The sequence below is a fragment of the Lates calcarifer genome, linkage group LG15 (assembly GCF_001640805.2).
Source record: "Lates calcarifer isolate ASB-BC8 linkage group LG15, TLL_Latcal_v3, whole genome shotgun sequence".
NCBI classification, from domain to species: domain Eukaryota; kingdom Metazoa; phylum Chordata; class Actinopteri; family Centropomidae; genus Lates; species Lates calcarifer.
In genome coordinates this window covers 13,434,206-13,448,435 of record NC_066847.1, presented here as the reverse complement: position 1 = coordinate 13,448,435, position 14,230 = coordinate 13,434,206, and the positions used below count along the sequence as shown (strand labels likewise).

Sequence of the window (14,230 nt, the reverse complement as noted above, 5' to 3'; positions counted from 1 at the left end):
CTAGTGTTTGTTATACTCAAACAGAACTGGCTGGTTGGTTGATGCTTTTAGTGTATTATAAACCCCTTTCATATTTTAATAAATGTAATAAATGATTGGAACTGTTGTTCTTGCTGTAAACTTCCAAAGCCCTCCTCTGCCAACAAACCGCTCCAATTTACCTTAATTACATTGTGATTTCATGAGTGTTAGAAATCCGATTGTAAGATAATGAAATTAAATTTAAACATTAATAATTTTTACTGCATTTTTCATTTATTTGGAAATTATTTAACATCAATTCACAGTGTTACACTTCTTTTCCTTTGGGGGTGTGGAGTGGTGGAGTATTTTATGTCCAGTTATTTAGAGGCGCAATCGTCAATACAATGGATTGAGCTACTCTCAGTTCTACACAGTTTAGCTTCCTAGACTCTTTTAGCTCATTGTTTTGGGAACAAAAGATTTTGGTTCAGTCTCACTGCTCCAATGTGGTTAAAGGAAAAGAAAACACACTGCTGAACTCATCAGTCACATAGGCTTCAGATGAAGTGAAAGGGAGACAGCAGATGTTCTGACAGGTGCTGAAGAGTGATAGAGTTCCTGTGCCGATTTCTTGTGGCTACAGTAGAACTAAACCAGTGACCACTGAATAAAACCATTAAATATATGTTTAAGACATACATAAGGTTGCAGAGAGTTGGTTAGCAGATAGCGGTCAACTTGTAAAAGCAAAAGATTTAGTTAAAAAGTAAAACTAGTCTTTTTCAGCAGGGACTGAGGTTTACATGTTAAGAATAAATTAATTTCCATTTCTTGGAGGTTTGTGATGTGAGGTTTCTTAACTGGTGTTGGAGGAACACCAGAGTACTGTGTCTGACCGGCCCTCTACTGGACATGTATGTAAAACCTACAGTTGCCATGTAAATACTTCAGTAACCCTAATCTCAAACTGGAGGGAATTAGACTGAACCATCAGTATTATATGGTTCACACATACAATGAAAGCTTGACATTTTAGTTAGAAGCATGACATTATTGTTGGAGTGACAGAGTTTTTAATGTACATGGCATCTGCCTGTAATTAGAAAAGTTTGTCTATAGTGTTGCTTTACATTCAGATAAATCCCAAAATGTAAAATACCCATGTCAGCCTTAAGATCAGTGACCAATAGCTTGGACCTGATCATTTTTTTTTTCAGAAATGATAATCAAAATTAAATAAACTTAAGGAAACAGTTCTTCGTGACTTTTAATACTACCTAAGCAGGGATGCCTGATTAGACAGATTGCTGTTTTATGGTTTTCAGAGGTTATAGACAGGTGGATCTAATGAGAAAGTTTGAGATTTCACCACAACTGAGAAATAAATCACGCTCTGACTGATGAGTTTTAAGTGTGTGTAGCCCAACTATTTTACTATTTTTTTCATTAACACCCCCCCCCCCGAACACAACACAGATGAGACTGACAACAGAATAAATCATTCAACACACAGCACATGATGAAAAAAACCCCTATGTATCTCAGACCAACAACATGTCATGTTTATTGAAGCTGAATCCTGGTGCCAACATTAGTTTCATCCCTGTTATAGCAGGAGGGTTCAAGTGGGTCACTGTTCTGCTGTTACAGTCGGTCCATATGAGCCTATACAGCTTTGGTCCAGCTGTGGTCAGGACTGGAATAACACACGTACACACACACACACACACACACACACACACACAGACTGTGCATACATATATATATACAGGCACACTGTTGCCAGGCGAGCATAGTCAGGTTCAGTGTGAGACCCAGAAATAGAGTCGCAGTAAGGACAGGTGGAGGGGGCCACATGCAACAACCCTCTGGCCCAAATTACCACTGCACATACACAGAGAGAAACGTATTGACAGACCTGAAGGAAGACAAAAACTAGAGCCACATGAGCTGAGAGGCCTGACTAGGAGGTGGCTGTGAAGTCTTTCAGAGCACAGTGGATGTACCAGGGCTGGCTGCTGATGTAGTCTGCCTTTTTGCTGTTGATGTTCAGACTGAATGAAATGTGCTTGTGAGACAAGAGACAGATATGTGCACAACGATATTGTGTGTCAGAGCATGAATCACTCCTCATAGTATGAGTGCCTGTGTGTCTGCATATTAGGTTATGTCACTGGTCACATTCAGGGCCCAACACTCAGCATCACACCAGCTGAATGGAGACATTTTGTCTAATTCAGCCAAAATTGAGGGCTCCAATTTCATTTCACTGCACCGGCCTTCAGCATGCTGTAAAATGGCTTTGATCTAAATTTAGATTAATGGTTAGGATTAGGCATATACTGGTTCAAATTAAGGGTAAAGATCATCAGGAAAAAGTAAACACAAGTAAACTGATGATAAACTTAACTCAAGATCCACTAACTAGCTTTTCCAGCCTTTTTCAGCTCTATCTGACATTTCAGCTACTACTCACTTTTTACTCCATTGACAGGTTGACTGCTTTCACTGCCTCAAAACTGACACTTCAACTGCTTACTCTTCAATCTATCAATCTACATCTGGTGTCCACACTATTCCTGAGTTTATGTGAAAAATGGAGATGTTTGGTGACGCCATTTTACTTTGAAAACTCTGGTGTTGTGTTTTAGTCTGGATTGGGTGTTACTTGTCATGATGTGTCCCTCACTGACTGGTCACACTACAATCATATGACCCATTTCAGCCTTGACTGCCAGTGGTGAATGTAACTTGGATAAGAAATTTCAAGTGTTGCTGACCTTGGAGTCTTTGTTAGCAGCTGTTGTGACATTTATAGTGTTCATATGAAAAGTGACAGAAATTAGTGTCATGGCTGAAACCTTTAGCAATCTTTTCTCACATAGCTGACCACAGTATCTTTGGCCAGACACAGCCCCCTAGCCTGACATCAGAAGGATATGAGGAGAGAGGGTGTCTGGAGTTACTCAGCATCCAACAGACTCCTTTGACCAATAATACTGTTACTGTGCTGATATCTATAAGTATAAACAAGGAGCCAGAGATGAAACTAAACTCCAAACCACACAGATTCACGTAGAAGCCACTTAAGTACTGAGAGCTGAACACAGAGAGACTTTTAAAAAACGGAGCTTCCTCTTCCAGGACTTTTGCTGCTCTGTGTGGTTTAAGTTGACTGAGCCAGATCCTTCATGGAGTAACTACAGGATGTCCATTATGGGTGAGTCCTCCAAAGCAATTCCTAGGTAGGATGCAAAGAGCTGCGTGTACTTCAGGACACCAAACACGTGTCCAGGTGTGCTGTGGGCAGCCACAACTGAAGCCCATGCTGTAACCAACTTCCTCTCACCTCTCCTCCTGTGCCTGCCTCTATCTTTTCTTTCTTTGCTCACAAACCAAAATAAGGCAGCTGAACTTTTTTTTAATTTCACTCTGGCTGATAGAAGTTAGCAGTTGTTCAGAAAATCCAACCCCTCTTCTTGGCATTTGCTGACTCACTTTCATGCGTTTGCTTCATTTAAGATGCAATAAAATCAATTTCATTTTGATATTGTTTGAAACTGATCTTCAGTATAAAAAAGTATAATCTGTTTTTAGATCAGCTAATATGGAATCAACATCTGGTGACATTAAATGACCTCAATGGCATTGTCAACACTCCATGAGCTGGTTTCACAATTAAAGCCTGATGTGTATTCAAAGTACAAAGAATAAATATCACCTTTAACAAATGAAGAGATGACTTCATGAGCAATAGTACTGTTGCTCAGTGCAGTACCCTCAGGGATTTCACTGCTATGAAATCCATCCACTGAAAAACCATATCAAAAACCATCATCATAATAATATGAATTATTTAAGCAACTCAATACCAAATTTTGAATTTTAATCGCCACTGAATATTTGTGTTGACATTTACTGCACTGAAATATCTGACTCTGAAGACCATCTCTTTGAATTTGTGTGGACTGACTTTCATTTTGTGAAAGTCTCAATAGTCAGTTTCAAGTTGTGCAAATTTCAGTGCAGTAAATTCAGTGGTGATTAAATTTCAAATTTGAACTTCATTGCCATAATCATTCATATTATTATGCCAGTGATTTGCTTCCAGAGATACAGGCCTCCATGTGATCCCATTTTTATGTGACAACAATTCTGCTGTTTTTGTATGAGAGGAGATCTGTTACATCAAACCAAACACACCTAATTTTCTAAATATGCAGGATAGTGACACTGAATGTGTGTGAGACAGTGGAGTAAAGAAAAGAAAAAGGAGAGGGAAGAACAATTGTATTAAGGTGTAAAAAGTTGTGCAGTCTGCTGTGTAGAACCAGATTCAAAGACGACACTCAAAAGCACCCACGTTACTTTGCTGAAACATAACAAAAAACCAACAAAGTCCACAGCTGGAGCCTTAAAAAGACTACAGAGGCTAAGTGAGTCCAAGATAAGGCTCTGGTCAACACTGCAAAACCAGGATTAATGGCAGGATAAGGAGTAGGAGTAGGCTCCTACCTTTTGGAGGTCTGGAGGTGACACGTTGTTTCCTAACAACAGATCTAACATTTTCAAAGAGAACGACTTAGATTATTTGAGTTGTTTGATTCAAAAAAGCCGCCCCTCATTCATTTAAATTAGACCACCATTAGCACAGAATGGTTGCTAACATTCTGACAGGTGTTGTCCTGCACAGAAAAAGACAGTGGAAAAAAATGATCCTTCATTTCTCTCAGTGTAGCAGCACTACAAACACACAGTGGGATGTTTTGAGCACAGAGAGAAATTATCACTTAAAGAATAATCTGAGCAAACTACTATCTATTCTGTGCTCACTACATGTATTTCTGTGTTTCTATTACCCACATAAGTGCAGAATGATACCCTCAGACTCAGTGCTATCTCTGCTCTTTTGTTAGTGTGTTTAACAGTGTGCCACAATTCCAACTGAACAGAAACCTGGATTAGGTCACTGCTGAAGTTGTTTTATCTCCCATCTAATTGCTGGTAGTATTATTGTTACTAGGGGAGTAGAGGGGCACTAGGAGAATGGTGAGAAACCTCACATCCCCACACAAGCAGTTTACACACTTAGTTATTTACCTAGTTTGATGAATCTTGATTACATTTTTTTTAGCTTGCAGTCTTGCCATTTGGCAGGTTGCTGGCTAACTTTTGTCATACACAGAGTAGCTAACCAGGCTACTTTGCTTAACATCCTCATCCTCACATTCTTCATATACACTCACTTGACAGTTAATTAGGTCCACCTGACTGAAACTAAAACAGCAGTCTAATACGGCAGACCTGCAGTAAATCCTACCTTCATCATAGTTTAAAAGGTTATGTTTGTGTTGAAGCATCACAAACTAGATCCTCCAAACTGACCACAGTTTCAACACAAACTGAACTTTAGAGGCTTCACGAAAGAGGATTTACTGCAGGACTAATGGATTAGACTGACTCAGGTTTGGCTATGTGGACCTAATAAACAGAAACTTGGTGTGTGTTTACAGTTTTTGATGTTGAAATCCTGATCGTCCATACTGTAAAGTTATTATGTTCTCTATTCTGTACACATGACATCATACATGTCTGTTTGCGCTAAAGGTGGGATCCCTCCTCAGTCTCTCCTCCTGAAGTAGTTTTTCTGTATCTAATTCAAGGATCTAAGGACAGGGGGGTGTTGTATGCTGCACAGATTGTAAAGCCCCCTAAAGCAAATTTTTGATATTGAGTTGTATAAATAAATTTGACTTGACTCGCTAGCTTCTCTTCAGCTCTCCCATGTCCCCCTGGGGAGGCATGCCTGACAGTTTGAAAACCTCTGATTTAAGCCTAATAAAAAAAAAAAAAGAAAGAAAAAAAAAAGAACATTTTTTTCCCTTTAATTTCAGGAGTATTTGGGTTGGTTTCAGATTGCCTGACTGTTACACATTTTTTGTTTTGTAAAAAGGTTAAGCCATAGTTGTATATCGATTAACTGCAGTTTAAGTCTGTGAACAGAATACAAATGCACCTTAGTACTCATTGGAAAGCCTCAGGAAGGTCAGCAGGACAGTTGTTAAAAAGTATGTGTGCAGACACAAACCCTGGGCGATACTGAACATCATGTATGATGATAATTGACATATCAAGTCTGGATGTGGATGGAAGGAGCACTGTTGTGGTGTGGTTCCATCTATGGCATGGTTGATTTGCAACATTGCTTACAATTGGCCTAATACAGCAATACAAGATATTAACTGACTGATATTGTCTCATGAACTATATTGTCATATTTTTGTTTTTTCAATTCAGTTACATGGAGGTGTCATAATTGCAGATGTTTTCCTTTTACTACATCTGGGCTCATTGTACTGCCATCTAGCAGTTGCAACATACTGTCTGACAATGAGGTTTGATGGCATTTGGTGATTATCATATCCAAATCCTTTTTGATTTTTCCTTTGTTGACTGAGAGGAAAGAGAAACAGCAGTTTTTAGTGGCAGCTTAATTAATGTTTAGAGACTATATCTACAATCCAGAAGATGAGCAGCACAATGTTTGAAAAGGTAAGCACAGTGCATTCTAAAAGTATTAACTTCTTTCACATTTTGTTATGTTGCAGCAGCTGAGGTGAGGAGAGCGTCCATTTTACAGATGATGTGGTTCTATTGGCTTCATCAGACCAAGACCTTCTATATCGGGGCAGTTTGCAGCTGAGTGCCAAGTGGCAGCATCAGAGTCAGCACCTCCAAATCTGAGGGCATTGCTCTCTGCTAGAAAACAATAGAATACTCCCTGTGGGTTGGGACTGAGTTGTTGCCCCAAGAGACAGAGTTCAAGTACCTCTGCTTGACAAGTGAGTGCTGGAAGGAGCTGGAGATTGACAGGAGGATTGGGGTGGCATCAGCAGTAATACAGACACTGTACCAGAATGCTGTGGTGAAGGGGGTTTGGAGTGGATACAAGTGGCTGAAATGAGTTTCCTCCACAGGGTGTCTGGGCTCAGCCTTCGAGATAGAGTGAGGAGTTCGGAGGGGGGAGCTCAGAGAAGAGCCACTGCTCCTTTGCATTGAGAGGAGCCAACTGAGGTGATTTGAGCATCTGATTAGGATGCCTTCTGAGCACCTTCCTTGTCCAACTGGGAGGAGACCCTGGGGCAGACCCAGAACTTGTTGGAGGGATTATCTCATCTGGTCTGAGAACGCCTCAGGATCCCCCAGGAGGAGCTGGAAAATGTTGCTGGGGAGAGAGACATCTGGAAAACCCTGCTTAGCATGCTGCCACCGCAACCCGACACCGGATAAGTGGAAGATAATGGATTCTGTTGCAGCTTTATGCTAAACTTCATGTGTTACCCCTCATCAAGCTGCACTCAACATCCCATAATGAGTTAAGTTTTGCACACCTGGATCTGGTGATTTTCTGCCAGTCTTCTCTGCAGAACCTCTCAAGCTCAGTCAGACTGGATGAAGACCATCGGTGGACAGTCATTTTAAGGTCTTTCCAAAGATGCTGGATTGGGTTCAAGTCAGTGCTCTGGCTAGGCCACTCAAGGACATTCAGACAGTTGTCACTAAGCCACTCCTGTGTTGTCTGTATACTGAGGGTCATTGTCCTGTTGGAGGGTGAACCTTCAGCCCAGTCTGAGGTCTTGAGCCCTCTGGACCAGGCTTTCATTAAGGGTATCTCTATACCCTTCTCTGTTCAGTTTTCCCTACATGCTGACCAATATCCCTTTCCCTGCTGATGAAAAACACTTCCACAGACTAATGCTTCCTCCACCATTCCTTCACTGTTGGGGTGGTAGTTGGCAGGTGATGAGCAGCGCCTGGTTTCCTCCAGACATGAAACCTAGAATTGAGGCCAAACAATTCAATCATGGTTTCATCAGACCAGAGAATCTAGTCTCTGTCTGTGAGTCCTTTATCGCCAATCGCACCTGGCACTGGATGAAAGCACATCCTGGACAGATCAGCAGTCTATCACAGGGCTGACATATAGAGACAAACAACCATTCACTCTCACATTCACATCACCAACTAACCCGCATGTCTTTGGACTCTGGCACTTTGGACTGGAACCTGGTACCTTCTTGCAGTGAAGTGACATGCTAATCACTGCACCACTGTGCCACCCTGTACATGCATCAGCTGATCATTTCTCCAGTGAAGTCACTACACTGTGGTGTTACAGAGTGATGTGTCTTTTCACTCAGTCTTTGGCTGAATACAGACACCAGCTGCAAAGAGCACATTAACAGGACAACATCCAAACTTTTCATTTTACCAATTACAGAATTAAGTACAGTTCACAGAGGGGTGCAGCCGTGCTCCAAGGCCTCCAGCCCGTAACTCTCCAATACACTGTCAGCCCTCAGATAGCGAAATGCTATGCAATGCACTCTGCCTGCATAAGTGTGATGCCACAGAAGTTGCTGTCTAATTATGTTCAAATCCATCTAAATGATGGACAGCCTTCAGGTTTATCCACCATGGTTTTAAAAAATTCAGTCAATGACATGAAATATTTGATTAATGCAACCCCTGGTTAGCAGTGTTAGCTCCAGCAGCGTTCTTTCCTTGCAGATTATGTCCACATACCTGTGCTGAATATGGTTGTGCATTGCTCCGGTCGTGTGGTTTTATGCTGGTTTTATGAGATGTCATCTGTCCCACTTTTCAGCTTGTTTGACTGACTGAACATTCGGGCTTTAGCATGAGGAGCTATTTCAAGTACTGATGGTGGTAACATTTAATACTTAGATAACTTTGAATTCATAGATGATAGCTGGCCACATTAGCCATGCTGAGTCACACAGTCCCGGTGTGATGTCAAATATCTCAACTCCAGGTGGCTTCTGTTCTGACAATCTTGTTACAAATCTAGCATAACGGTCCCTCACAGCTCACTGATTTGCACCCTCGGTTTATGCTTGTTGAGGAGGCATTATGAAAGGTAAAGCTTTAGTGAGTCTGTTTCCACCTGCAGGTAGCTAATGCTAGCTAGCCAACTGTGATATCAGCTGATGTCAAGAAACGCAAACTGAGCATTTGATGTGTAGACTTCTGTCTGCACTGAAACTGATTATTAAAGTGGACATCTGTGTGCTCTGCTTAGTTGAAGTAACTTCTGCTGACAGTCCATAGTTGTGTGGGAAAACCTGTATACTTTGAATATGGATAAAGTCTTCCTGCATCTGCCAGAGAAAAATCCATTAAAACAGTGAATCAAGCCCAAGCTTTTTTGTCATATTGGCCATTGCAACAGATGGAGCTTGTTGCAGCAATGCTTTTCCTCCATACCAGATTTGATGTGGAGTTGCTCCTTGAACCTTCAAGCATGTCATATCAATATTTTAGACCCCATTTCCACCTAGTGCTAACTTGTGATGTGTATCTGGATACATTATCTGAATAATGACATCTAATCACAAATCCTTGCACTTACTCCTGGTATTGATCAGAGTTTACATTATCTCAGTTCAAACTGCCCAAGCTCTGACAGACAGTTTTTATTAAGAATGGGGCCAAACTGCACAGATGTCATTTACACCTGCTGAGATCTTCACAATTCATGTTCAATTGAAGTGTGATCAATAACACAATTAATGCAGCATCCTAGTAAACACTACAGAGCCTGTAGGCAACGCAGTGCAGTATATATATATATATTCTACAATATATTTGTTGCTTTTTCTCAAAATTATGCATAGTGCAGTGTTGTCCCAGAAGATTTCCCAGAAAAGAAAAAAATTTGTTGAGAGAAGCCATGTAGTAGATGACAGCCTAACCTAAACAATATCCATTCTAAATCTAATGCCTTTTGTTTGACTGTCTGTGGTTGGCTAATCCAGGAATAGAAATTTGTGACAAATCAAGGTTATTCATCACATTGATGCAAAAGTCAGAAATTTAAGCAAGAATAGCAGTCACCCTCTTTTGTCAGCTGTAAGGATGTGCTGCCTGTCGTTTTCATGTCCAACTGTGACTGAATGTTTGTAAGTAGTGAAGTGCTGGCTTGGGAAAACAACTGATTGATCATTGTCACCTTGCACTTAAAGACATTTTTCTCAACTTACTGACATTTTATACCCTAAACAACTAATTGATTAATCAAGAAAAGGGACAGGTTAATCAACAGCAAAAAATGACTGTTCACAGTCCCAATGCTAACTCTGAAGAAAGCTCCATCCAGTTCAATAAAACTGGGCAATTTAACATTATCATTTATAGATTAAATTGTGTGATACATACTGTGTTGCTGTTTTACAAAACTCTCCCCGATCTAATTATTCCAATTTAATTTTAATTCAAAACTAATGCAAAGAGTTACTGAAGCTTTGTTTAACAGATATGGAGAGTTTTGGCTGATATAATGCAGTGCAATACAGTTCACATTGCAATGAAAATCCAAAATTATACATACATTTGCCTTATTGTTTAGAGTTATGCCTTCAGTATACATAATTTAGACTCTTTTTAAAAATCGGTTGTATAATTTGTATTTTCTTTATTTTCATTATCATTACTATTAACAATAGCAGTAGTAATAGCAGTGGTGGTAGATGTTGTGAGTAAACATTTACAAAAAATTGTAAACACCCTGGATATTGCTAAACTTTCCACAACCACCTTTGTCATCTACAGGGTCGTAAATGTCTGAACATAGTCGCACTAATGTTCTCCACATACCTTTATTAGCCACAATTCCAAATTTCCAGATGAAATGTGGTGAATGCTACTATTTAGTTGCATCATAAAACATGAAGAATAATAAAAGAAGTGCAAAGTCAAAAGGACAGAGATACAGAGTGACACGACATGGCAGAGGCTGAAGCAAAGATGCATGCACTCAAGTTGAAGAAGTTTCAGCTGGAGTAACAGTGCCGTTATCCCAAGTTGAATCCATGAATGTAAGGAGACAGGAGCAGAGAGGATGACCATGAGAGAAGAGTAGAGGAAGATGAGAGACAAAAAGGTGTTACCAGAGTTCCTTGTAAATTATGGAGTTCGTCTGTCAGAGTCTACAAAGTATTGAATTTGTATGTCAGAGCTGTCTCACACACAGTCTGAGCTTGTTGTCACGGCTGTACTATCAGTCAGGGACCAAGTCCATTGGCAAAAGACACAGACTGCAAAACCATTCCAGACATCAAAGTGCACCAAAAAATTTACTTTACATTATATCTGTGGGATGAAGCGTTATCATGCAGTCAAAGAGAACACTGAATGCCTGGCACTGAGAAAAGCCACTCCTCGGTGCTCCGCTCCCACCTTGCACCCAGTCTGGGATCCAACTGACAACTGACTTAATATTGACGTTGATTTTAGAGCTGGGCGATCCATATCCTCATGTATATTGTGGCATAATATTTTGCAGCACTGCAACACAAAGATATCAATTAATTTTACACTTAAATGAAAGCAAGTCCAGGGATGTTGTAGTAAGTCTGTTATTTTAAGCCTTTTTCTATGCAGTTTTAAAATGTGATGACAGCTACAGATGGTAAATGTAATTACAGAAATCTTAGCTTTCATACATGCTCAGGGTGGTGGTGATGGTAAAGTGGCTGTGGCATACTGACTACTGTGGAAAGGAGCTAGTCTTCTAGCTATGCTTAGGTGTTTTTTCTCACTTATACCTAGTAGTGGCTGACTGAAACTAAGCAGCAGGTTCAGCTGGAATAGGTTTTGTGAACAGAGCTCAGTACCTTAACAGGCAGTCAGCACAAAATGAATGTATTCACTGTATCTACTGTGACATGATGAAAACAATATCACTTGAGACCTGTGTAGCACAATGCAACTGCAAATACCTGGATTAAAGGTCCACTTCCACTGGAACCTTGCATATTAAGTAAGCACGTCCTCACTGGAAATCTGTCCTTTCTCTCATCTGAAATTTTCCATTATGGCCTATATGTGGCCTTTTTGGTTGAGCGGACAAAAACTAAGCAATCATGCATCCTAGTGGTTGAATATTACCAAGACACGGTTAGAGAAGACAAAAAATGAATGAAAAGAATTAGGAAAAGCAAAGATGGCTGGAGAGAAAGGTCCATTTTGGTACTCAAATGTGTTCACCACAAGAAAAACAGCAACCCAACTTCAGCAAGGTGGGTGGGTGGGGGGCACAGTGTCTGTGGCAAACCTCCTTATTTAAGTCGGCAACAATTTCAGACCACAGCATCTTCTGTTGAGCAGTGACAGAAGAATGACCACAGACACCCAGATAGACAAACTGAGAGGGGATGTCAAGTCATGACTGTTCCAGCTCTGCATCAGTACTGGTCTGCTCACAGTCCTGTACCCTGCCTAGCAGCAGTTATCTCCCGGCAACTAAGTGCCTGTGTCCCTCTACTCCAGGGCAGGGTAGGGGCTGGGGCTGATGCAGTAGCTAAGCTAGTGCCTAGCTTTAGCTGCCATAGCAGATGAAATGCTGCAGATCTTCAGAGGACAGTCGGGGGTTGCTGGCTGGCTGCTGTGACACCTAAAGTCATCGCCATCCACACACCACACCAGGATATAACCACCCATTCTAGGGCATAGCAACACGTCTCGATCATGTAGCAGCACACTCATCTTCCACCTCTCCCTCCGTTTTGCTCCTCCGGCATCCTCTCCCAGTCTAATTGGTGTCGTGCGTTTAACTTAAGGCAGGTCGCGATATCCCTGCTGCTGAAACTTGCCTGGATACACGCACACTGATCGCATCAATCATTAGCCTATTTATGACCAACCCAACCCTCGGTCATCTCGCCAGATGGTTAGCTGGTAGAGACGACTCAGTCGCAGGATAAACTAGAAGGGCAAGGGGCTGATAACGCTACACTTGGAGGACATTGAATGCTTCTATATAGGGGCAGCGTTGTTAAGTCCATCATCATAATGCACGTCTCAGCCACTGTAGATTCACCAGCCAAACCTTAATTGTTCGGCATGATCCATTGTCCAACACCGACGTTAACCCACCTATTTAATCAAAGCCTGCCTCTTGCCCCATTAGCTATCTGAACGGCAGCGGCAGGGGAATGGGGACACGAGGCCGGATGACAGGGGCGAAGAACGTAGGAAAGGGGTAACATTATTCTACCAAGCGCTGTTACCGCTCATTGACTGTCAAACCTCGGACACACACGAACACACACACACACACACACACACATTAGAAACAAGAACCAACTGGCCGCAAATTCATCCATGAATAAAAAGAGATAACGCCGACCGGTGTCTTACCTCAGGCGGTGTGTCGAACCAAGTTCCGCGTAGCAGCCATGTTCGGAACCCCTATCTCCCTCTGTCCGCACGAACCGAGCCCCCTCCCCCGGGTCAGTCGTCCTTCTTCCACAGCGGAAATCCAAATATGATGGTGCAGAATTGTTTGACGATAGAAATCCCGATGAGATTAGTTTCCAGTAAAATTGCGTTATTCTCCGGAGCTCAGAGAGCGGGTTGTCGATGGGAACGGATCGCCGGCGCAGCACAGCTAACCGTGCCTAAGGGGAGGTGGGCAGCTCGCTGTCTCAACCACGGACACCTCAAACTCAGTCTTCTTTCTGTTCAGTAAACTTAATTTAGTGATTCGAGATTTATTCTCTGATACACAAGAGAGCACCTTACAACTACGGCGTGGGCCAGCTGGCTTTTCAAACCGTCAGCTTTTTTAATTAATTTAAAGACGAGAAGCTAACATTAGCAGGCTAGCTGTTAGCTAGCATGCTAACTGTCTAATAAAACTCTGCCATTGGAATTTGGAGGAAGACAGTCCGCACACTGCAGGCTGCTTGGTGGGCAACGGCCAGCCGATGGGCCGATGAACAATACAACAGACGCTATGAAGAAACTACACGTATTTTAGCACACACACAGCTACAGCTAACTCTATGCCGGCCAGCCCCTCCGTGATGTTAATATCGGTCAAAGGAGAGAGGGGCTGCATTGAGAGCGCACTCCCGACACCAGGCAAGTACGGCCCAGCGCGCTCCAGAGAAATTTCCCACAAAATGGCTGCCAAAACAAATCCATCGCGGACAATCACACTAGTAACTAACAAAAGTTAGTCCTCTAATGAAATCGTGGTTGTGTAATTATTTATCATGTTAAGAAAAGACCACCCGGACGCAGATTGCAAGGCAATTGTAGAGAGGCTCCGACGAGAAAAAAAAGGCAGTTTGACGCGGGCTGACACTGGAAAATCTGACTGGTTTCCTCCGCATACATTCAATTAAATTGTTTCTACAGCCAACACAGTGGTAGGTTTCCTTAAAAGCATCGGAGCGCA

The 14,230-nt window shown here is 41.8% G+C and overlaps 2 protein-coding genes across 2 annotated transcripts in view; one reads left to right on the top strand and one right to left on the bottom strand.

Moving 5' to 3' along the window:
* Positions 1 to 13,941, bottom strand: part of dyrk1b (dual-specificity tyrosine-(Y)-phosphorylation regulated kinase 1B) — a 50,418-nt gene extending 36,477 nt beyond the window's left edge. The window contains exon 1 of the mRNA XM_018680759.2: positions 13,186 to 13,941. The gene's annotated coding sequence lies outside the window, so the exon portion shown is untranslated. The remainder of the gene's footprint in view (positions 1 to 13,185) is intronic.
* Positions 3,972 to 14,230, top strand: part of sacm1lb (SAC1 like phosphatidylinositide phosphatase b) — a 34,155-nt gene continuing 23,896 nt past the window's right edge. Inside the window, exon 1 of the mRNA XM_051075993.1 lies at positions 3,972 to 3,975. The gene's annotated coding sequence lies outside the window, so the exon portion shown is untranslated. The remainder of the gene's footprint in view (positions 3,976 to 14,230) is intronic.